Source organism: Aegilops tauschii, chromosome 7 (assembly GCF_002575655.3).
Source record: "Aegilops tauschii subsp. strangulata cultivar AL8/78 chromosome 7, Aet v6.0, whole genome shotgun sequence".
Classification (NCBI taxonomy): Eukaryota; Viridiplantae; Streptophyta; class Magnoliopsida; order Poales; family Poaceae; genus Aegilops; species Aegilops tauschii.
The window spans coordinates 560,798,374-560,820,848 of record NC_053041.3 but is presented as its reverse complement, the minus strand read 5'-3'; the positions used below and the strand labels follow the sequence as shown (position 1 = coordinate 560,820,848).

At 44.7% G+C, this 22,475-nt stretch overlaps 1 long non-coding RNA gene and 1 pseudogene across 1 annotated transcript; one reads left to right on the top strand and one right to left on the bottom strand.

Moving 5' to 3' along the window:
* The first annotated feature begins 11,950 nt into the window (after window positions 1-11,950).
* LOC120969569 (uncharacterized) lies at window positions 11,951-15,745 on the top strand (annotated as a pseudogene).
* Window positions 15,746-16,516: 771 nt separating this feature from the next.
* On the bottom strand, window positions 16,517-21,754 carry LOC123495088 (uncharacterized). The gene is made up of 3 exons (XR_012188523.1): window positions 21,603-21,754; window positions 20,455-20,550; window positions 16,517-17,329 (listed from the first exon to the last, which is right to left on the bottom strand). It is a non-coding gene; the product is annotated as an uncharacterized lncRNA (long non-coding RNA).
* Window positions 21,755-22,475: the final 721 nt, after the last annotated feature.

Genomic DNA, 22,475 nt, shown 5'->3' with positions numbered 1-22,475 from the left:
GCAACCTTCTGTACCCACGAGATCCCATCTTGGGGCCTGTTCCGGAGCTCCGCCGGAGAGGGCATCCATCACGGAGGGCTTGTACATCAACACCATAGCCTCTCCGATGAAGTGTGAGTAGTTTACTTCAGACCTTCGGGTCCATAGTTAGTAGCTAGATGGCTTCTTCTCTCTTTTTGGATCTCAATACAATGTTCTCCCCCTCTCTCGTGGAGATCTATTCAATGTAATCTTCTTTTTGCGGTGTGTTTGTTGATACTGATGAATTGTGGGTTTATGATCAAGATTATCTATGAACAATATTTCAATCTTCTCTGAATTCTTTTATGTATGATTGGTTATCTTTGCAAGTCTCTTCGAATTATCAGTTTGGTTTGGCCTACTAGATTGATCTTTCTTGCAATGGGATAAGTGCTTAGCTTTGGGTTCAATCTTGTGGTGTCCTTTCCCAGTGACAGTAGGGCAGCAGGGCACGTATTGTATTGTTGCCATCGAGGATAACAAGATGGGTTTTTTTTATCATATTGCATGAATTTATCCCTCTACATCATGTCATCTTGCTTAAGGCGTTACTCTGTTTTCATGAACTTAATACTCTAGATGCATGCTGGATAGCGGTCGATGAGTGGAGTAATAGTAGTAGATGCAGGCAGGAGTCGGTCTACTTGTCTCGGACGTGATGCCTATATACATAATCATACCTAGATATTCTCATAACTATGCTCAATTCTGTCAATTGCTCAACAGTAATTCGTTCACCCACCGTAAAATAGTTATGCTCTTGAGAGAAGCCACTAGTGAAACCTATGGCCCCCGGGTCTATCTTCATCATATTAATCTTCCAACACTTAGTTATTTCCTTTGCTTTTTACTTTGCTTTTATTTTACTTTGCATCTTTATCACAAAAATACCAAAAACATTATCCTATCATATCTATCAGATCTCACTCTCGTAAGTGACCGTGAAGGGAATGACAACCCCTTATCGCGTTGGTTGCGAGGATTTATTTGTTTTGTGTAGGTGCGAGGGACTCGCGAGTAGCCTCCTACTGGATTGATACCTTGTTTCTCAAAAACTGAGGGAAATACTTACGCTACTTTGCTACATCACCCTTTCCTCTTCAAGGGAAAACCAACGCAGTGCTCAACAGGTAGCATGTTCCGAGGCCATATCTGCATATGCTAGGCTCGTCAAGTTTAACCCGAGTATTCTGCGTGTGCAAAACTAGCCTGCACCCGTTGTATGTGAACGTAGAGCTTATCACACCCGATCATCACGTGGTGTCTCGGCACGATGAACTGTCGCAACGGTGCATACTCAGGGAGAACACTTATACCTTGAAATTCAGTGAGAGATCATATTATAATGCTACCGCCGAACTAAGCAAAATAAGATGCATAAAGGATAAACATCACAAGCAATCAATATAAGTGATATGATATGGCCATCATCATCTTGTGCCTTTGATCTCCATCTCCAAAGCACCGTCATGATCACCATCGTTACCGGCTTGACACCTTGATCTCCATCGAAGCATCGTTGTCGTCTCGCCAACTATTGCTTCTACGACTATTGCTACCGCTTAGTGATAAAGTAAAGCAATTACATGGCGATAGCATTTCATACAACAAAACGACAACCATAAGGCTCCTGCCAGTTGCCGATAACTTTTACAAAACATGATCATCTCATACAACAATTTATATATCATCACGTCTTGACCATATCACATCACAGCAAGCCCTGCAAAAACAAGTTAGACGTCCTCTACTTTGTTGTTGCAAGTTTTACGTGGCTGCTACGGGCTTAGCAAGAACCGTTCTAACCTACACATCAAAACCACAACGATTTTTTGTCAAGTGTGCTGTTTTAACCTTCAACAAGGACCGGGCATAGTCACACTCGATTCAACTAAAGTTGGAGAAACAGACATCCACTAGCCACATGTGTGCGAAGCACGGCGGTAGAACCAGTCTCATGAACGCGGTCATGTAATGTCGGTCTGGGCTGCTTCATCCAACAATACCGCCGAATCAAAGTATGACATGCTGGTAAGCAGTATGACTATTATCGCCCACAACTCTTTGTGTTCTACTTGTGCATATAACATCTACGCATAGACCTGGCTCGGGTGCCACTGTTGGGGAACGTAGTATTTCAAAAAAATTCCTACGATCACGCAAGATCTATCTAGAAGAAGCATAGCAACGAGCGGGGAGAGTGTGTCCACATACCCTCGTAGAGCGAACGCGGAAGCGTTTAGTAACACGGTTGATGTAGTCGAACGTCTTCGCCATTCAACCGATCCAAGTACCGAATGTACGGCACCTCCGCGATCTGCACACATTCAGCTCAGTGACGTCCCTCGAACTCTAGATCCAACAGAGGCCGAGGGAGAGTTCCGTCAGCACGACGGCGTGGTGACGGTGATGATGAAGTTACCGGCGCAGGGCTTCGCCTAAGCACTACGACGATATGACCGAGGAGTAAAATTGTGGAGGGGGGCACCGCACACGGCTAAAGATCAACTTGTGTGTCCATGGGGTGCCCCCCTCCCCCGTATATAAAGGAGGGGAGGAGGAGGCCGGCCGCCCACAAGGGGTGTGCCCCAAGGGGGGAATCCTACTCCAAGTAGGAATAGGTTCCCCCCTTTCCTAGTCCAACTAGGAGAAGAAGGAAGGAGAGGGAGAGGGAGAGGGAAAGAGGGGCCGCGCACCCCTCCCCTAGTCCTATTCGGACTCCACTTGGGGGGTGCGCGCCACCTCTTGGCTGCGGCCCTCTCTTTCCCCTAAAGCCCACTAAAGCCCATAATTTCCCGGGGGGGGGGGGGGGTTCCGATAATCCTCCGGCACTCCGGTTTTATCCGAAACTATCCGGAACACTTCCGGTGTCTGAATAACATGGTCCAATATATCAATCTTTATGTCTCGACGATTTCGAGAATCCTCGTCATGTCCGAGATCACATCCGGGACTCCGAACAACCTTTGGTACATCAAATCACATAAACTCATAATACGAATCGTCATCAAACGTTAAGCGTGCAGACCCTACGGGTTCGAGAACTATGTAGACATGACCGAGACACATCTCCGGTCAATAACCAATGGCGGAACCTGGATGCTCATATTGGCTCCTACATATTCTACGAAGATCTTTATCGGTCAAACCGCATAACAACGTACGTTGTTCCCTTTGTCATCGGTATGTTACTTGCCCGAGATTCGATCGTCGGTATCACATACCTAGTTCAATCTCGTTACCGGCAAGTCTCTTTACTCGTTCCGTAATGCATCATCCCACAACTAACTCATTAGTCACATTGCTTGCAAGGCTCATAGTGATGTGCATTACCGAGAGGGCCCAGAGATACCTCTCCGACAATCGGAGTGACAAATCCTAATCTCGATCTATGCCAACTCAACAAAAACCATCGGAGACACCTGTAGAGCATCTTTATAATCACCCAGTTACGTTGTGACATTTGATAGCACACTAAGTGTTCCTCCGGTATTCGGGAGTTGCATAATCTCATAGTCAGAGGAACATGTATAAGTCATGATGAAAGCAATAGCAACAAACTAAATGATCATAGTGCTAAGCTAACGGATGGGTCTTGTCCATCACATCATTCTCTAATGATTTGATCCCATTCATCAAATGACAACACATGTCTATGGCTAGGAAACATAACCATCTTTGATAAACAAGCTAGTCAAGTAGAGGCATACTTGGGACACTCTATTTGTCTATGTATTCATACATGTACTAAGTTTCCGGTTAATACAATTCTAGCATGAATAATAAACATATATCATGATATAAGGAAATGTAAATAACAACTTTATTATTGCCTCTAGGGCACATTTCCTTCAAGTTGTTGCCAAGGGGGAGAACTAGTACTATCTATTTATGTTCTTATGTTGAACCATCATGCTTTGAGTGGGTGTATGACTTTATCTATCTATGTCTTATGTTGAACCACTATGTCTTATGAATGAAGAGATATTATGATATTTTGTTGATGTGCTTATATGATGGTTATGTTTGAGTTTTTGTGATATTTTCTCATGTGTTCTTAATGGTTGTCACTGTGAGGGGGAGCTCTCCACATAATGTTCGCAATGATTATCACTAAGAGGGGGAGCTCTTTAATAAATCTGTCTTGAGCATAGAACAACCATTATTTCTTTTGTACTATGTTTATATTGTCATCAACTACCAAAAAGGGGGAGATTGAAAGTGCAATCATGCCCTTAATCTTATTTTGATGTTGATATCACAAGGGAATAACAAAGTTTGTCAAGTATACCTCAGGTTTTAGTCCCCTCGGGAACATGTGTGTGTGGATTATGACTTCGGAAATATTTATCTTCCTCAAGAACGAAGAAACAAGTCTACTAGCATAGCCACCTTTTTATGCTTGTTCTTGAGTATAGGGATCCCGCACTATTAAGAGGGGAACATGGGGTCTTGTGAGAGTCTTGCTCAAAATCTTCTTCTAAAAACTCTTTGTCTGATCTTCATCTCTGTCGGACGTCCGGTATTCTTCGGACGTCTGGTATTTCGGTCGTCCGGTACCTTTTCTACAGAGCCAAAACATCGGTTGTCCGGCGTCCATCGGACGTCCGGTACTTTCTCTACCGAACCAAAACATCGGACGCCCGGGATCCTCCGGTCATCCGTTACCTTCTATACCGTGCCAAAACATCGGACGTCCGGTCCCTGTCGGACATCCGGTAACTGCCGAGCCATCGGTCGTCCATTGAGTATCGGACGTCCGATACTGCAGTGTTGTTTTGGTCCCAACGGCCACTTATTGAGGCATACTATAAATATCTCTCTCCCATCCCGTGTGAGCATTGACCATTCACTTCAAACATACTCAAGAACACTTTTCACTCTCTCTCTCACTCTCCTACACGAAATCTTAGATCCCTAAGGGATTTGAGAGCATTTGAGAGAAGTTGTCCACCCAAGTGATAGATCCACTCCTTCCCCTTCTTTGCACCAAAGGAATTCGTGATTTGAGCAAGTCTTGAGCTTTTCCCCATCGTTCTTGTTACTCTTGGAGGTTGGAGACTCCTAGGCAGTAGGAGTCATTCGTGGAGGAATCGACCATTGTGATTACCCCCAGAAAGTTTGTGAGGGTTTGGAGACCACCCCAAGGTCTACCACTAGTGGTTGAGAAACGCCTTCGTGGTGTTGTCTCAAAGGGAGAATAGGGTGAGCCTTCGTGGCGTTGGTGTGCCTTCGTGGTAACATCCACCTCTCTAACGGTGAAGTAGCTTCTCTCCAAGGAAGTGAACATCGGCATACATCCTCGTCTCTCGGAGTTGCGGTTATCCCTAACCCTAACTTCCTACTTGTGGTTACTTGTCTCTTAGGCTTTACTTATATCATATTGTGTTTTCTTACTCTCATACTTGTGTTACTCGTTCACCTTCCTTAGCTCTTAGCATCATACTTGCAATTGTTAGGCTCAATTTCATATTCCGCATTATTGCCTAAAATTGCTAAGTAAATAATTAAAATTTGTAATTGTACCTATTCACCCCCCCTCTAGGTCCATCTCGATCCTTTCAAGGGTGTGGCGTGAGCAACTTGGGTTATTTCAACTATATTTTGATCGTAGAAATGCCAAAATATAAGTCCATTACAAGTATGGGCTATAACACTAATCAGGGAAAATCAGACTTGTGGGTAGCATGAGACAAGAGATCAACTAATCAAGGGGTACCACTTGCGGGAGCCCCTCATGGGTCAATTTTGGTGGGCTGAGAGCGCGCCACACCACCACGTGTCGTGTACTGGTCGCTCCCTTGGGATTTTATTTTTTTGTAAGTGTTTTTGGGTTTTAGATTTTTTTTTGCTCTTCAGTTTTCCCTAGATTTTGGACAAAATTTCTTCCTCTGGAAAAAGAAAACATATCGTTTTTTTCCTTCAGCGAGAGGCATAAGTTTGCTTCTTGTGAAGGCATGAGTTTGCTTGTGCCTCTCAGAAAGAGAAAAAATGTGTTTTTTTCTTCCGTGAGAAGCACGGATTTGCTTCTTGTGGAGGCGCAGTTTTTCTTCCGCGAGAGGCACAACTGTGTCACTCGAAACGAAAAAAATGTGTTTTCCTTTCACGAGAGGCACGTATTTGCTTCTCGTGGAGTCACGGGGTTTAATTCCGCGAAAGGCACAGTTGTGCCTCACGAAAAAGAAAAAAACGCATTTTTTCTTCCGTGAGAGGCACGGACATGCTTCGCGTGGAGGCACAATGGACAAAAAAGTGGAGAAAATCATGCTTCCAGCTCATTTTTTTCTTCTGGTTTTCCCCTTTTTGTGGAAAATAAGTTTGGTGAAACCTATTAAACATGAGATCTAGTTTCGAAGATCATGAGGCGAGAAATCCAACGTTAGAAAGGGTTCAGGATTTGGACACACAGATTAAAAAATAAAATATTTTTTAATAAACGAATCTACGAAGAAAAGGAAAACTCCCGGTTGTGACAAGTGGCACACATGCAGTGTGCCACTTGTCGCAACCTGGAAGGTGGGGATGACCTTTTCAAGTGCTACCCCTTAATTAGTGATTTCACATGAGGCCATCGTCGGTAACAATAACATCCCTGACGGGCAAGGATTTAGGCCTGCCGGTAGTTATTTTTCCATCAATATTTGACCACGTGAGAAATGACCAACTAGGGATTCAAGGGGGTACCGGCGGAATTAATAATGATTAGTTAGATACAACTTACATATCCAATTTAGGCCACAACTACTAAAGCGCATACACCCAAATATGGAAACCACCCTAGCAAAAATATGGCCTTGGGCCAACCCAACGGAACGATCATTCCCTTGTATTGGCTAAACGTAGTTCAATTTATACAATCTCTCGCAATTTCATATTTTAATCTTTTATTTGGCTTTTGCCCTTTGGGGATATATAGAGGGATGGTGGGGGAGCTAAGCCTTGACTTTTATGGTCATGGTTGGGTAGGCCGAGCCGACGGAGCTGTGGGGTAGCGAGTCAGTCAAACGACCAATAGGTAGGGAAGGAAATGTGAGGTGAGATCGGCGAGGTAAGAAGAAAGAGGAGCCAATGCCAAGAAGAAATAATGGATAATATTAAATTCTGTAATTTTCAGGCAAGTGATGACGATTACCTAAAAAGGCAAGTGATTAAGACTTACCCAAATAATTGGTTACTCTTATTTTGTTAAGAAACTGGCTTAGTCCTGAACACATCATATTTAAACACACCACGATTCCTAGCCTCTACTTAGAAACGAGTTGGCAACTGCCGCTCATCGTGTCCTGCCTCCTTGGTTCTAGATCGAGCTTGCTCCCCTCCATACCTTAGGCAATGGCATCCAATTCGAGACCCGTTAAGGGTTGAACTACCTTCCGAGCGGGGTCAGCCAACGTACTACTCCACTTCACGCCAAGATCTTTTCTGCCGCTCACTTTAATACCACACGAGCATGCTGGAGTGCAATCTTTCACGACGTAGGTAAGAAGGTTCGTCATGCAAACTAGTTTCCCCTCTCTCTCCACTACTAGGGAAAAGCCTAGCAGTAGCGCGGGTTTTAGGCCTACGAGTAGCGCGGGAGGCAGCGCTACTGGTACAGCGCTACAGCTAAAGGTTAGCAGTAGCGTGGGTTAACCCACGCTACTGCTATATCCACTTAGTAGTAGCGCTTCCTGGAAAGGGCGCTACTGTTAATTACTAGTAGCGCTTCTCACAGCCCGCACTACTACTATTATTCCGTATTATATTTCTTTTTTATTTCATGTTCTATTCATACACCTTTATACAAGTTTTCATACAGCAGCAATTTAGAGATTGTTTTTACATCATAATGAGTTATTACATCACTGGGTGAAAGAACCGTGGACTAGATTCAAGTGGATGGACATCCACTTGAAACTAATCTGCGGTTCTTTCACCCAATGATAATAAATATCATCATCATCATATCATTAACAACTTATCATCATAATACATCATTGTCATATAACACCTCCTCATGATCATCGTTTTCATCAATTAGACATCACATAGCAAGTTGGTCACTACTCATAATCACAACTCATCATCATCATCAACTCTAACACATTGTACCACATAATAAATATTGTACCTAGGACCTACTTCTCTCTCATAGGACCTACTACCTTTTCTTAGGTAAAATAACATAAAACAGGATAGCCCCTGACTCTCCATTATGGAGAATGGAGATTATCCTGTCTCCAATTCTTGCCTTTCGCACACTGTTGCTTCCAAGAACCTCCCTACGACTGACCATACATTGTTTTCATTCTTTGATTATCATGTCTTCACCGGTTTCAGAAATCCGATATGGATAGGTGTGATTCGTGGGATGACTTGGCTGTATGTTCAAAACATCAAGGCGACCATTCTGATACATCAGATGAGGCACACAATCCTTCAGGATTTTCTGTTGAAAAACATAGTAATAACTTCGTAGTTAGCAATGTAGTTAAGTTTTAAAAGAATTTATGCAAAAGATGTACGGATGTCGTAATAGTAAAAAATCTTACCATGGCATCTCCATGGATGTTACCGTAGTTCAACACGTGCACTAGTGGCACGTATTGACCATAATGTGGAGGAGTTTGATAATAGATATTGTAATTCTCAAGATCTGTACAAAATGCGATCAGATGATTTTTCTCCTGATAAGTTAACTCAGAGCCATCGGTGTAGTAGGTTTTGTCTACCATCTTTCACACATTGTTTGAAGAATGAAAATAAGTTGTCAACTATTTTGAAATAAACAATATAAATTAGTTAATAACTATGTTTGAGAAACTCACATAGCGGTAGAATTGTAAGCGTATCAACAAGGACCAAAATGTCCATATTGTCTTGTTCGATGACAGGATCACCAAGATCCATGGTGACAAGCATACCCTCATAAAATCCATACATCTTGCAAAGTGCTTCCCAATTTGTGCAACCAAAATGGATTACGCTCTCAGAATTGTACAGATTTACTTCAAAATACATACCATGATGGGTCCTTAGGTGAATTTTCTTTGTTTTGAAATTTTCATGGTCTTCAAAATCCACCCTCTCCAAGACATAGCGTCTTGCATGGCATGGCATAAGCTACTCGAATTGTAAAATATGAAAATTACACGTTGAAATAGTTGAAGTCGTGCTTAATTACGAAAAAAACACTTGTCGTCGTTGCGTACCGTTTCAACATCGAAGGTCTCCTGGAGCTTAATGCTGAAGCGCCGACCTTCGTCCAGATGAGGCCTGTCGCACAGATCCCATTCGTCGTTGCACCAGTCGCACTCCCCCGAGAGACTTTCGTCGTCCGATAACGACATTTCCTAGGTTCATAGTTCAAAGATTAAACTTGTACAATTCAATATATGTACTGCAAAAACTAAATTAGATCATTATTATTCATCACGGGTTGACTATTGGTCTGTCGGGTCTTTTTCTTGAAAACTCTCAGCTCGCGTGGTGTATACATTCGACCGTTGGTGATGATCGCTCCTCCTTTCGTCCCCGAGTGCATTACACCAAAATGTCTAGCACACGGGAACGAAGGAGAAGCGAACCCCACGACAACAGTCGGGATTCTTCGTCCTCTCATATATGGTGGGGACTCTCCCTCACTGATTCCTCCCTGACATTTGCGACCGTCGGTGATGGTCATTCCTCCCTTCCTTCTCATGCATTACCAAAAGATCTATCACAACAAAGAAGAGGAGGAACGACCCCCACGACAACAGTCGGGATTCTTCGTCCTCTCATATATGGTGGGGACTCTCCCTCACTGATTCCTCTCTAACATTTGTGACCGTCGGTGATGGTCGTTACTCCTCCTTCCCCTAGTGCATAACAAAGGTCTGGCACAAGGAGAAGAAGGAGAAACGACCCCCACAACAACAGTCGGGATTCTTCTTCTCTCATATATGGTCCAGACTTTCTCCCTCACTCATTTGTTGACTGTCATGTATGGAGCCTCGACAGACTTAAAGTCAACCCGAAATATTGTTTAATTATCTTTCTAGAAAATCCAGGCCACTCGATATTTCCTACATATTCTAGCACAAGTCATGCCAAAATTCATGGAAAAATCCGGCATGACCTTTGCTAAAAAGGACATATCAAGCGCACGAAATTTGCCGGAACGGAAATTAATCAACACTCCCGCAAAACATAGGCCACTCGAAGGTGTAACCTACAAACATGACCAACCACTTGGGCAAGCACATATCCTATTTGAGCAACACAAAATATACATGTTTTTATCTACATCATATGAGCATTCAAACTTGATGGTCATTGCATTTCAATGGTTGAAAATATGAACAAAAACATTTCAAAATATCTTATAGGACTCATATTGACATGGAGATTTGGCTGGTCTCACCTCGAGGTCGGAGGGAGTCGGTGACGGGGACGACGGCGGGGACGATGGAGGGGCTCCTTGATTTCTGCAAAAACAAAAACCCTATAAGCTATCAACTAATCAAATGCATACGCCTTGCATAGTGGGGTCCAATTTGAGCATTCAAAATAGGAGTACTTCTCCAATTTGAGCATTCAATAAGCAAAACCAAATCGTAAAATAAATAAGTATTCAAATTAGCATGCATTCAATAAGCAAAACTAAATCATCTCTTGTGTCCGTACATCGTCGAATATTATCACAAATACATCTCCAATAGTATCATACATATAACATCACTAACACAACTAAAACCCTAGCGAACGACGGGTATCGGCGCGAGCGGTGGACACCCAAAGAGAAGGAACCATCACAGGATCAATGCTCCAGTGAGATCCCTGAAGAACCTACCCTCCAACGCAACCATGTAGCGATGGACGTGCTCGTCCTCCTCGCTGACACGGTGATGTACCACCTCCGCGGGGTCCTCAAGCCTCTGCACCGTCACTGGCTCATGCGACCGCAACCAAAAAAGGTTCGGGTCAACGACGGGCTGGCTCCTCACCAAGCTGCGCCCCCCGGTAGGTAGCACCTCCCAGTACCAGCCCGGCGGAGCCCAGTCCCGGACATGGCCCCTCTGATCAAGCAGGTGTCCTCCGCCGAGTCGACGATGAGGATGCGGCATAGGCATCGTCGACGTCGATGCGGGAATAATTGCTTTAACTAAAAAAATAACAACAAATGTGACATGTTCAACTGTTCTATTAATTCAACTAGTTCTTACTAAAAATAAACTTACTATAAATAAAAATAAACTAGTTCTTACTAAAAATAAACTAGTTCAACTAGTTCTATTAATTTTCTTACTAAAAATACACTAGTTCTATTAATTCAACTAGTTCTTACTAAAAATAAACTAGTTCAACTAGTTCTATTAATTTTCTTACTAATTCTATTAAACACTACTGCCCTAGTTCCTAAGCATCTACAAGTACTAACTAATTAGATGAACCCTACCTAGGAACTACTGCCCTAATTAGCATCTAATTTGATGAATCCTAACTAATTTGATGCACTCTAAAATTTGATGAACCCTGGGAGCCCTAGCTAGGTAGAGGTAGGGGAGGAGGAGGAGGAGGTGTAGGCGTGCTCACCTCGGGTGTCAGCGGCGAGGGAGGGGCAGGCGGCGTCGAGGTCGGGGTCGGGGCTCGGGCGTGCGGCGGAGGGCGGCGATGTAGGGCGGCATCGAGGTCGGGGTCGGTGGCGGTGTCGAGGTCAGGGTTGGGGGCAGCTTCGAGGGCGTGTGGAGGGCGACGGAAGAGCGCGCGGCGGCCGACGGCGATGCAGGGCAACGATAGCGGAGGAGTTCAATTTGGGGGAAGTGGCCGTGGGGAAGAAAGAACTGCGTGGTTAAGTCAAAAATAGCAGTAGCGCGTTCCAGAAAAAGCGCTACTGCTACATTAGCTATAGCTAACTTAGCTATAGCGCTGGCTAGCAAAACGCGCTACTGCTAAGTTAGCTATAGCGCATGTCCTGAAAGCACGCTGCTGCTACGCCTTTCTCCTTTATTTTTCTTTTTCATTTGTTTTCCTTCACATTTTCTGTTTTTTCTTCCCTTTTTCTATTTCTTTCATTTTCATTTACTTTTCTATATGTTTTCATTTTATTTTCCTTTCTTTAGCAATAGCGCTTTCTCCCTGAAACACGCTACTACAACAACCTTAGCAGCAGCGCGCTTTGCCTAAGTTCGTTACTACTATTGGGAGCCTGACGAGAACAGTAGGGGAATTGTAGTTGTAGCGCTTCTTCCCTGAGACGCGCTACTGCTAGAGCTTAGCTGCAGCGCGTTTGGTTGCCACGCCCTAGTGGTAAGTAGTAGTAGCGCTTGTTTTTGTCCCTTCTACTGGTAAGATTCTATGTATAAGGTTTCCCTTAGTAGTGCTCTATCTCTCTGCGTGTTTGTGTGTATTCTTCTTCATTTTTCTCCGCATCTAACATTGGCGGTGAATATCATTGTACTCATGGATATAGGTGACAAAGCACACTCGCGTTGCGGACACTGCTTGTCGCCGTCGTTGGAACCTCTTGCTCCATCTTCTAAGGTAAACGTCTCGTCTTCCACATACTTCATTTACTTGTTCCCTTAATTTAAGTTAGTCACCCAAGCCATTCAATAAATCTTATGGCTTTGCTTAGTTGAACCTGAACTCGACAGAACACCATGCCGGACAGAAGAGGGGCAACTCTGCTCGAGGACTTACCTGGGGAGATCATCGATAATATACTTGCCCGGTTAACGCCCAAGGACGTTGGTCGTTGTCATGCTGTCAGCACGTCCTGGCGTGATGCCACCTCCACGCCTGAATTTATGCTTGAACACCATCACTCACAACAATCGCTCCCCATCATCAATGGGCAAGGGCGGCCAGCCAGCTTTGTTGTCCTCAATGATGCCGCCACCAACACTTCTAGTCAACAAATCTGGCCATGTCTTCCGGGTGCCAAACAACATTCAGAGAATTGCATCCAAGCCTCTGTGATGGCTTTGTTGGGGAACGTAGTAATTTCAAAAAAAATTCTACGCACACGCAGGATCATGGTGATGCATAGCAACGAGAGGGGAGAGTGTGTCCACGTACCCTCGTAGACCGAAAGCGGAAGCGTTAGCACAACGCGGTTGATGTAGTCATATGTCTTCACGATCCGACCGATCCAAGTACCGAACGCACGGCACCTCTGAGTTCAGCACACGTTCAGCTCGATGACGTTCCTCGAACTCCGATCCAGCCGAGCTTTGAGGAAGAGTTCCGTCAGCACGACGACGTGGTGACGGTGATGATGATGCTACCGATGCAGGGCTTCGCCTAAGCACCGCTACGATATTATCGAGGTGGAATATGGTGGAGGGGGGCACCGCACACGGCTATGAGATCAAGAGATCAATTGTTGTGTCTCCAAGGGGTGCCCCCCTCCCTGTATATAAAGGGGTGGAGGAGGGGGAGATCCAGCCCTCTCTATGGCGCGCCCTAGAGGAGTCCTACTCCTACCGGGAATAGGATTCCCCATTTCCTAGTAGAACTCAGAGCCCTTCCAAGTAGTAGGAGTAGGAGAGAAGGAAAGGGAAAAGAGAAGAGAAGGAAGGAGGGGGTACTGCCCCTCCCCTAGTCCAATTTGGATTAAGCATTGGGGGGCGCGCAGCCTCCCCTCTCTCTTTCCCCTAAAGCCCAATAAGGCCCATATACTCCCCGGTGAATTCCCGTAACTCTCCGGTACTCCGAAAAATACCCGAATCACTCGGAACCTTTCCGATGTCCGAATATAGTCGTCCAATATATCAATCTTTACATCTCGACCATTTCGAGACTCCTCGTCATGTCCCCGATCTCATCCGGGACTCCGAACTACCTTCGGTACATCAAAACACATAAACTCATAATACAAATCGTCACCGAACGTTAAGCGTGCGGACCCTATGGGTTTGAGAACTATGTAGACATGACCGAGACACGTCTCCGGTCAATAACCAATAGCAGAACCTGGATGCTCATATTGGCTCCCACATATTCTACGAAGATCTTTATCGGTCAAACCGCATAACAACATATGTTGTTCCCTTTGTCATCGGTATGTTACTTGCCCGAGATTCGATCGTCGGTATCTTAATACCTAGTTCAATCTTGTTACCGGCAAGTCTCTTTACTTGTTCCGTAATACACCATTCCGTAACCAACTCATTAGTTACAATGCTTGCAAGGCTTATAGTGATGTGTATTACCGAGTGGGCCCAGAGATACCTCTCCGACAATCGGAGTGACAAATCATAATCTCGAAATACGCCAACTCAACAAGTACCTTCGGAGACACCTGTAGAGCACCTTTATAATCACCCAGTTACGTTGTGACGTTTGGTAGCACAGAAAGTGTTCCTCCGGTAAACGGGAGTTGCATAATCTCATAGTCATAGGAACATGTATAAGTCATGAAGAAAGCAATAGCAACATACTAAACGATCAAGTGATAAGCTAACGGAATGGGTCAAGTCAATCACATCATTCTCCTAATGATATGATCCCGTTTATCAGATGACAACTCATGTCTATGGTTAGGAAACTTATCCATCTTTGATCAACGAGTTAGTCAAGTAGAGGCATACTAGTGACACTCTGTTTGTCTATATATTCACACATGTATTGTGTTTCCGGTTAATACAATTCTAGCATGAATAATAAACATTTATCATGAAATAAGGAAATAAATAATAACTTTATTATTGCCTCTAGGGCATATTTCCTTCAGGCTTCCTCATCGTCCATCGAAGATCTCAATTCTACATTTGCAACCCACTCATCCGCAAGTATGCTCTCCTACCTAAACCACAAGTTGGGAAAGCCAACAACAACGTAACCATCAAACTGGAGAATACAGGGTGCTCTGGGTTTCATATTCATAGGCACATATGTTCAGCTTACATGTCCTCACAGTGGGCTCCAACGAGCCGAGGCACACTGAAGTCAGAATACCAACTACACCATTACATAATTTGAAACATATGTTATTGTATGGGTTGTGGTGTTTGCCTCATTGTCCACCACCAATCGACCACCATGGTAGCCTACACTGGTGTCCTTATTCTACCAAGGAAATTACGGGAGACAGTAGAGACATTATTGTGTTTGACACAGAAGTCGAGTCATTTCGGTGGATGCATGGTCCTGCCCAGCCGTACTCTAATAGGAGGTTATTCAAACTGAAGGAGATGTTTGCTTTTTGGGGCAGCTCGACTCCTCCTTTCACTCTTATGGATGTTTGGGTAATGCCGTATTATGATGCCAAACATTGGGATTTCAAGTACCGGATTGATGTGTCAATGGTGGAGAAATCACGGCAAGTTTATTTAACTTCTTACAAAAAGAAAAAGAAAACACCACTTCATTCAACAGTGCGATGGTTCAATGATATGGCTGTGGTCAACGAGCGTGAACTGCTGATCAGGTTTAATTCACAACATGTAATGCGTTGCGACATTGATGGCAACTTCTTAGGTATGGTGAACATAGGAAAGAGTCAATATTGCATGTTGCTCACTCAACACTCCTCAAAGCGAACACTAGATCAATTATGTTCCATGAGATGCAAGAAGACAAGGAGTCTCCATTCTCAGCGGGGCTTGTCTAATGTCGAAGACTATTGGTTTGCATTGCCCCTGGATTCACATCATGTCTTTCGTTCTTTCTCTTCTCGTTTATTGTTATATCAGTAATACCAATAGGACATGAGATTTTGGATGGTTGTGGTAAAAAATTAGCTGGTGCTTATTAAGATGCCATTAACATACTGCTAATGTTCCGAACCATCCTGTGCAGTCGGCGTCCTAATGGAGCGGTGACTACGACTCCCGTCAGAGTGGGCGTTGAGCCAAGCACCATGTCCCAAATAAACCACCGATCCATCAGTGAGCTAGTAGTTCTTGATGAAAGACAATGGCGTAGGCGCAGCTCTCAAAGCCTGGCCAGTCTCCATCTTTTATATTCAGTGGTATACGTTTACAACAACCAAAATCAGGATCCAGTGATCTAATCGATTTTGATTAGATACAAAATAATTATATCTAGAAGGGTCTGTCTAGGTCTCACTTGACTGAGACTTTGCGGCTGATGTCATCACATGTAGATTAGGCCTGTTCAACTTTTGGGCTGGATCCGGCTTGGCATCTAGGCTTATTTTCTTTTCCCCCTGTTTGTTTGTTTGTTACTTTTGGGCTGGGCTGCTCATTTTGTTTGTTGTGATTGGATTGGGTCATGAACTTTTATATTTGTGGGCCCAGACTACATAGAAAAAGACAAAAAAAACCTGATTCCTACTTTGCTTTATGAACTATACTTTTTGACTAGTCATTATGAACAGAAGCTGTCAAGCAAACAAACAGAAAATGTGAGGCTCTAACAAAAAAAAGTGTCTGCTTGAAAACCAGTTTAAAGTTGTTTCACACAAGAGCAAAAAGCATATCCACCAGTGATGAAAAATTTCATATACAGAAAAACATGCATAAATTAACTCTGTTTTACAGAAAAAGCACCAGTTTCATCATCTCTGTTTTCAAGTATTCATATACAAAAAACATCAAAAAAACCACCTCACTAAAACCAACCTGAATGAAATCAAACACAGCCTTGTTCAACTGTATGCATCAGTTAACTCAAACATTGAAAAAATAGCAGCAGTGGCATCCTCATGCCACCAAAAACATACATACAACAGGGAATGGGTCGGGGCACCATATATGTTTCAAAAACTGGCATTAGAAATTCCGTAGCAACATCATATATACGTGCACGCAAAAACAAACAGGTGCAGATTACTTGCACGGTAGTACTACATGAGGACTGACCACTTACAAGCAAGTTGCTTATGTAATTCAGAGATGTCTACTGACAATGAACTTGGATACTTGTAAATTCACAAACACAGAATGTCTACTAACAGTGAACAGAATTAGACTGAGGCTCTCATCAAGCACAGAAAATTCAGATGTACTCCTACCAAAACAAAAAATGTGCAGATTCCAAACAAACTTAAGATCAAAAAGAGTGAATGGAAATGGGTCCTGGGTGCAGATTCCAACCAGCTTACCTCATCAGCAGGGCGCAAGGAGTCCTGAGGGGCGACGGGATCGCCGAGCATCTCGTCGCCGGTGACTTCCATCACGGACAAGTGCCGTTGGGTGGCCTTTAGAAAGATGTTGAGCCTGGGTCCACATTCCAGAGACTTAAAGGAAAATAAAAAAAACAGCAGCACACCGTCTGTAGTCACTCCCTTCCTTCGCAACAGCATTAAAAATGTGTCCGAGGATCCGGACAAGTAACTCTTCTCTCCTTTAATATGCTCCTTTTTTGAGAAAATGAGCTCCTGTCAGAATCAGATACAAAACAACAAATTAATTTTTTTCTTAATCCTTGGGAAGACAAAAAAATTAAATGCAAATATAAAAAAGGAAAAAATTGTATATGATTTCAAAAAAAGAAAAGAAAAAACACAAACTAGTTGTGAGATCGGGTGCTTGATTTGTGTTTGCGGGCATGGCAGAAAAACGGGGGTGTTATGGTGCTCGTGTGACACATAGCGAGGGTAGAGGATTCACGGGGGAGCTGCCCCCTTCCGACCAGGCAAAAAAGTCTAGTTGCAAAAATGTTTGTAAAACGACATGTAGTTTTAGTCTGGGGGACAGCCGCTTGGAATTGCATGACTAGTTGCCCCCTCTCTCTTACTGCCACCCCTTCGACAAAACAAATGCCCCTAGTTGCAACTAAGTTAGAAGACACTAAGTTACGTCCATGCTAGAAAGACATGCGGTTGCATGAGTATAGTTGGACATGCAGCTGGTGCCCACACTCTTGTCGTCACCCCCTCCAGCAAAAACAAATGCCCCAATGGCAACCAAGTTATAAGACATGCAGCTGCAAGCGTGTTGAAAAGACATTGCAGTTGCGTGACTACAGTTGAGCATGCAACTGGCCGCCTCTCTCTCGTTGTCTCCCCCTACAACAAAACAAAGGTCCCCCAGTTGCGACCAAGTTAGAAGACATGCAGTTGTGTGTCTAGTGTGGGACATGCAACTGGCCCCCCTCTCTCTACACGCCGCCCCCTCCGACAAAATAAATGCCCCCCTATTGCGACCAACTTAGAAGACATGTAGGTGCGCCTGTTGTGGGACATGCAACTGGCCCCATCTCTGTCGACGCCGCCCCCTCTAACAAAACAAAGGTCGTCCCCCCAGTTGCAACCAAGTTAGAAGACATGCAATTGTGTGTCTATTGTGGGACATGCAACTAGGCCCCCCCTCTCTACACGCCGCCCCCTTCGACAAAACAAAGGTCCCCCAATAGCGACCAAGTCAGAAGACATGTAGTTGCGCCTGTTGTGGGACATGCAACTGGGCTCGTCTCTCTTGATGCTGCCCCTCCGACAAAACAAATGTCCCCAGTTGCGACCAACTTAGAAGGCATGCAGATGCGTGCCTAGTGTGAGACATGCAACTGTGCCCATCTCTCTTGACGCCGCCCCCTGACAAAACAAAGGCCCCCTAGTTGCGACCAAGTTAGAAGACATGCAGTTGCGTGCCTGTTGTGGGACATCTTATTGGGCCCCATCTCTCTCAACGCTGCCCCCTCCGATAGAACAAAGCTCCCCTAGTTGCGACCATGTTAGAAGACATGCAGTTGCGTGCCTGTTGTGGGGCATGCTACTCGGCCCCATCTCTCTCATTGCCGCCCCCTCCAACAAAACAAAGGTCCCACCCTAGTTGCGACCAAGCTAGAAGACATATAGTTGCATGCCTGGTGTGGGATAGGCAACTCGCCCACTCTCTCTCAAGGCCGCCACTCCGACAAAACAAACACCCCCCTAGTTGCGACCAAGCTAGAAGACATGCAGTTGCGTGCCTGTTGTGGGACATGCAACTGGGTCCCATCTCTCTCGACGCTGCCCCCTCCGACAAAACAAAGGTCCCTAGTTGCGACCAAGTCAGAAGACATGCAGTTGCGTGCCTGTTTGTGGGACATGCAACTGAGCCCACATCTCTCTTGACACCGCCCCTCCAAAAAAAACAAAGGCCCCCTAGTTGTGACCAAGCTAGAAGACATGCAATTGTGTGCCTAGTGTGGGACATGCAACTGGGCCCCATCTCTCTCGACGTCGCCCCCTCTGACAAAACAAAGGCACCCCTAGTTGCGACCAAGCTAGAAGACATGCAGTTGCATACCTAGTGTGGGACATGCAACTAGGCCCCATCTCTCTCGACGCCGCCCCCTCCGACAAAACAAAGGTCCCCCCAATTGCGACCAAGCTAGAAGACATGCAGTTGTGTGCCTGTTATGGGACATGCAACTAGGCCCCATCTCTCCACTCCGCCCCTTCTAACAAAACAAAGGTCCCCCAGTAGCGACCAAATTAGATGACATGCAGTTGCGTGCCTGTTGTGGGATATGCAACTGGGCCCACATCTCTCTCGACGTCGTCCCCTCTGACAAAACAAAGCCCCCCAGTTGCGACCAAGTTAGAAGACATGTAGTTGCATGCCTAGTGTGGGACATGAAACTAGGCCCCTTCTCTCTCGACGCCACCCCCTCCGACAAAACAAAGCCCCCACCCCCACCCCGAGTTGCGACCAAGTAAGAAGACATACAGTTGCGTGCCTGTTGTGGGACATGCAACTGGCCCCATCTCTCTTGACGCCGCCCCCTCCGACAAAACAAATGTCCCCCCAAGTTGCGACCAAGCTACAAGACATGCAATTGCGGGCCTGTTGTGGGACATGCAACTGAGCCCCATCTCTCTCGACGGTGCCCCCTCCGACAAAACAACCCCCCCCCCCCCCCCCCCCAGTTGCGACCAAGTTAGAAGACATGCAATTGCGTGCCTGTTGTGAGACATGCAATTGAGCCCCATCTCTCTCGAAGCCGCCCCCTCCAACAAAACAAAGGTCCACCAGTTGCGACCAAGCTAGAAGACATGCAATTGTGTGCCTTTTGTGGGACATGCAACTGGGCCCACATCTCTCTCGACGCCTCTTACTTAAAAAGTGTTTGCACCTCGTAGTTAAAAACTATACATGCAAACAAGAAAAAAGAGAAAACAACAGTGAGAAATGGATCAAGCAATGATATAAAAAGTTGAAGCTGCTACAACCTAAAAATTCAGTCTAAAAACTAGCATATATTACTAGGCATGACTAAGGACTGGAACATGATCTACAGGAAATGATAGGAACAAGCAACAAGCCTACATGGTTTTGAACATGAACATTAAAACCCTGAAATCCTACAAAAATGTACACTCCACATTCTACATGGGTTCAGAAAAATGCATCAGAAGAGTTTGACACGCTGGATAAAAATAATTCAATGTAAACAACTAGTTAAACTATGGGGTTCCCTCTGCTTAAAAAACTAAAATATTCTGTGATGATGAGTACAAACTAAAAAATAAGGATCATACATTGAAAAAAATTAGAAAAATAGAGGCTGCTGATTTACCCCTGCGTTTTTAAACTCCTTCCAGACATACATGCTAATGCCGCTTGACCTGCTCTCGCGGTAGCAAGGGCTCAGGCAAACTCTCCAAACCATCTCCTGTGCACATAAAAAAGCCGCCAAAACATAAATTTGTGCTAGTGAGACGCATACATATTCAGCTAATGATTTTTAGTGCGATACTTGTATGCTTATGAACAAAAAGGATTTCAAGATAATGATCATTTATCATTGGCGTCGCTGCTGTTGACGAAAAATATATATTTACATTACGATGTGGAGATAAAAGAAGGTGAATCTATCAAGAGACCATAATATCTTGATTCATACACACACAAAAATGAACATCTTACTGATTCATATGGTTTAAGCAAAAAAAAAAAAACTAAAAAAACATGCTGCTGCAGGAGAAACAAGTAAACATGCTACTGATACATTCTACAGAGAAAAAAGATTCCAGTATAATCTCTAGTGATAAAATTCAGTAGTAATCTCTCTTTTTTACAAAAGAAAATATTTCAAAAAACATCCTACTGATTAGATAGGGGTTTTGAAAAAACAAATAAAAGACACCCACTCCTACTGGTACATTCAGTGATAATCTCTCTTTCTTAAAAAAAGACATGCTACTGAATAAATATGGTAATCTAAATAAACAAACAAAGGACTGAACCACCCTTAGTGATAGCTTCAGCAAATACATATGAGGGGATTTGATTTAAGTAATATTCCTCAAACATGTTCACAAAAAAATTGTTTCTGCTGAAAATTATATTCTTCAAATGCTACTAACCTGGACTAAAATAAACAAACAAGGGACTGAACCTCTCCCTAGGTGATGGATCAGTAATAGATCTAGACGTCTGAAGTCCAAATTAGGGGATACGAGAGAACCACTTCTTGAGACCTTGACGTCTGAAGCAAGAAGCGTACAAACAGTATAATTCAAGGCTACTAATCTGGACTCAAATCCCCTCATATATACGCACTACATTACCACCCCCTGTTGAATCAAAAAAAGGACGATCCTATGCTTCAAATCTACTAATCTGGACTTGATCCAAACAAACAATGGAACCCAAAAAATCCACTCAGATCTACTGCATCTCACCAACTAACAAACAAAAAAAAGAAGATGGGATTGCACTTACTCCATCAGCAGCGTCGCCCATCCTCTTGTTGGCTGTGGAGGAGCACAGCGATTTCTCTTCGATTCGCTTCAGAGATCTTCGGATTTTCACAAAGAAATGATAGAGAGAGACAGAGGATGAAATGGACTGAAGACTGCCGATCCCTTCTTAATCTCTACTCCTAATGGACGACTTGGTGAATAGTCCGCGCGGTTTATTTCCGCTGGGTTTTTTTCATCATCCTCCCACCTCCGTTTTATTTTCGTCATCCTCCCACCTCCGTTAACTCGCTATCCTTCTGCGAAAAAAACCGGTGCCAAAAAAAACCCAACGATCGCTCCCTCTCTCTCTCCCTCCCGCTGCGACCCCTCCTCTCGATCCACCCCCTCCCGCTGCGACCTCTCTCTTTCCCTCTTTCTCCCACTCCACCGCCGCCGCCCCGCCTCCCGCTCCACCACCGAGAGGCTATCGAGGAGGCGGCATTGATATCCGAGAGGAGTCGCCCTTCGCCGCCGCCGAGATCCCGTGCCTCTCTACAGATCCCTCTCGCTCTCCTCTTCGCCCATCCATCTGGATCGAAAGTCGAAACCCGCCTCCCCTATGTCTCTGCTGGTGCTCGAAGGAAGACGAGGGCGGATCCTCCCAGCGATTCCCCGTGGTCCTCGGCGGAGGCGACGGCTAGGTCAGTCCTCTTTCTCTGGCTCACCCAATTTGCCTGAGCCGGCGAGCTAGCGTTAGGGTTACCAGCGAGACGCCGCCGCCCCGTCATGTTGCAGGTGCTGCTATTACCCGCCGTCGGCCCCGTGTGCTTGTGGCCGGCCCGTACTGATGATGTTGTTCTATGGCTGGCCGCCCTGTGTGTTCGTGCTGCTGCTGCTTACTGTCCCCTGTGTC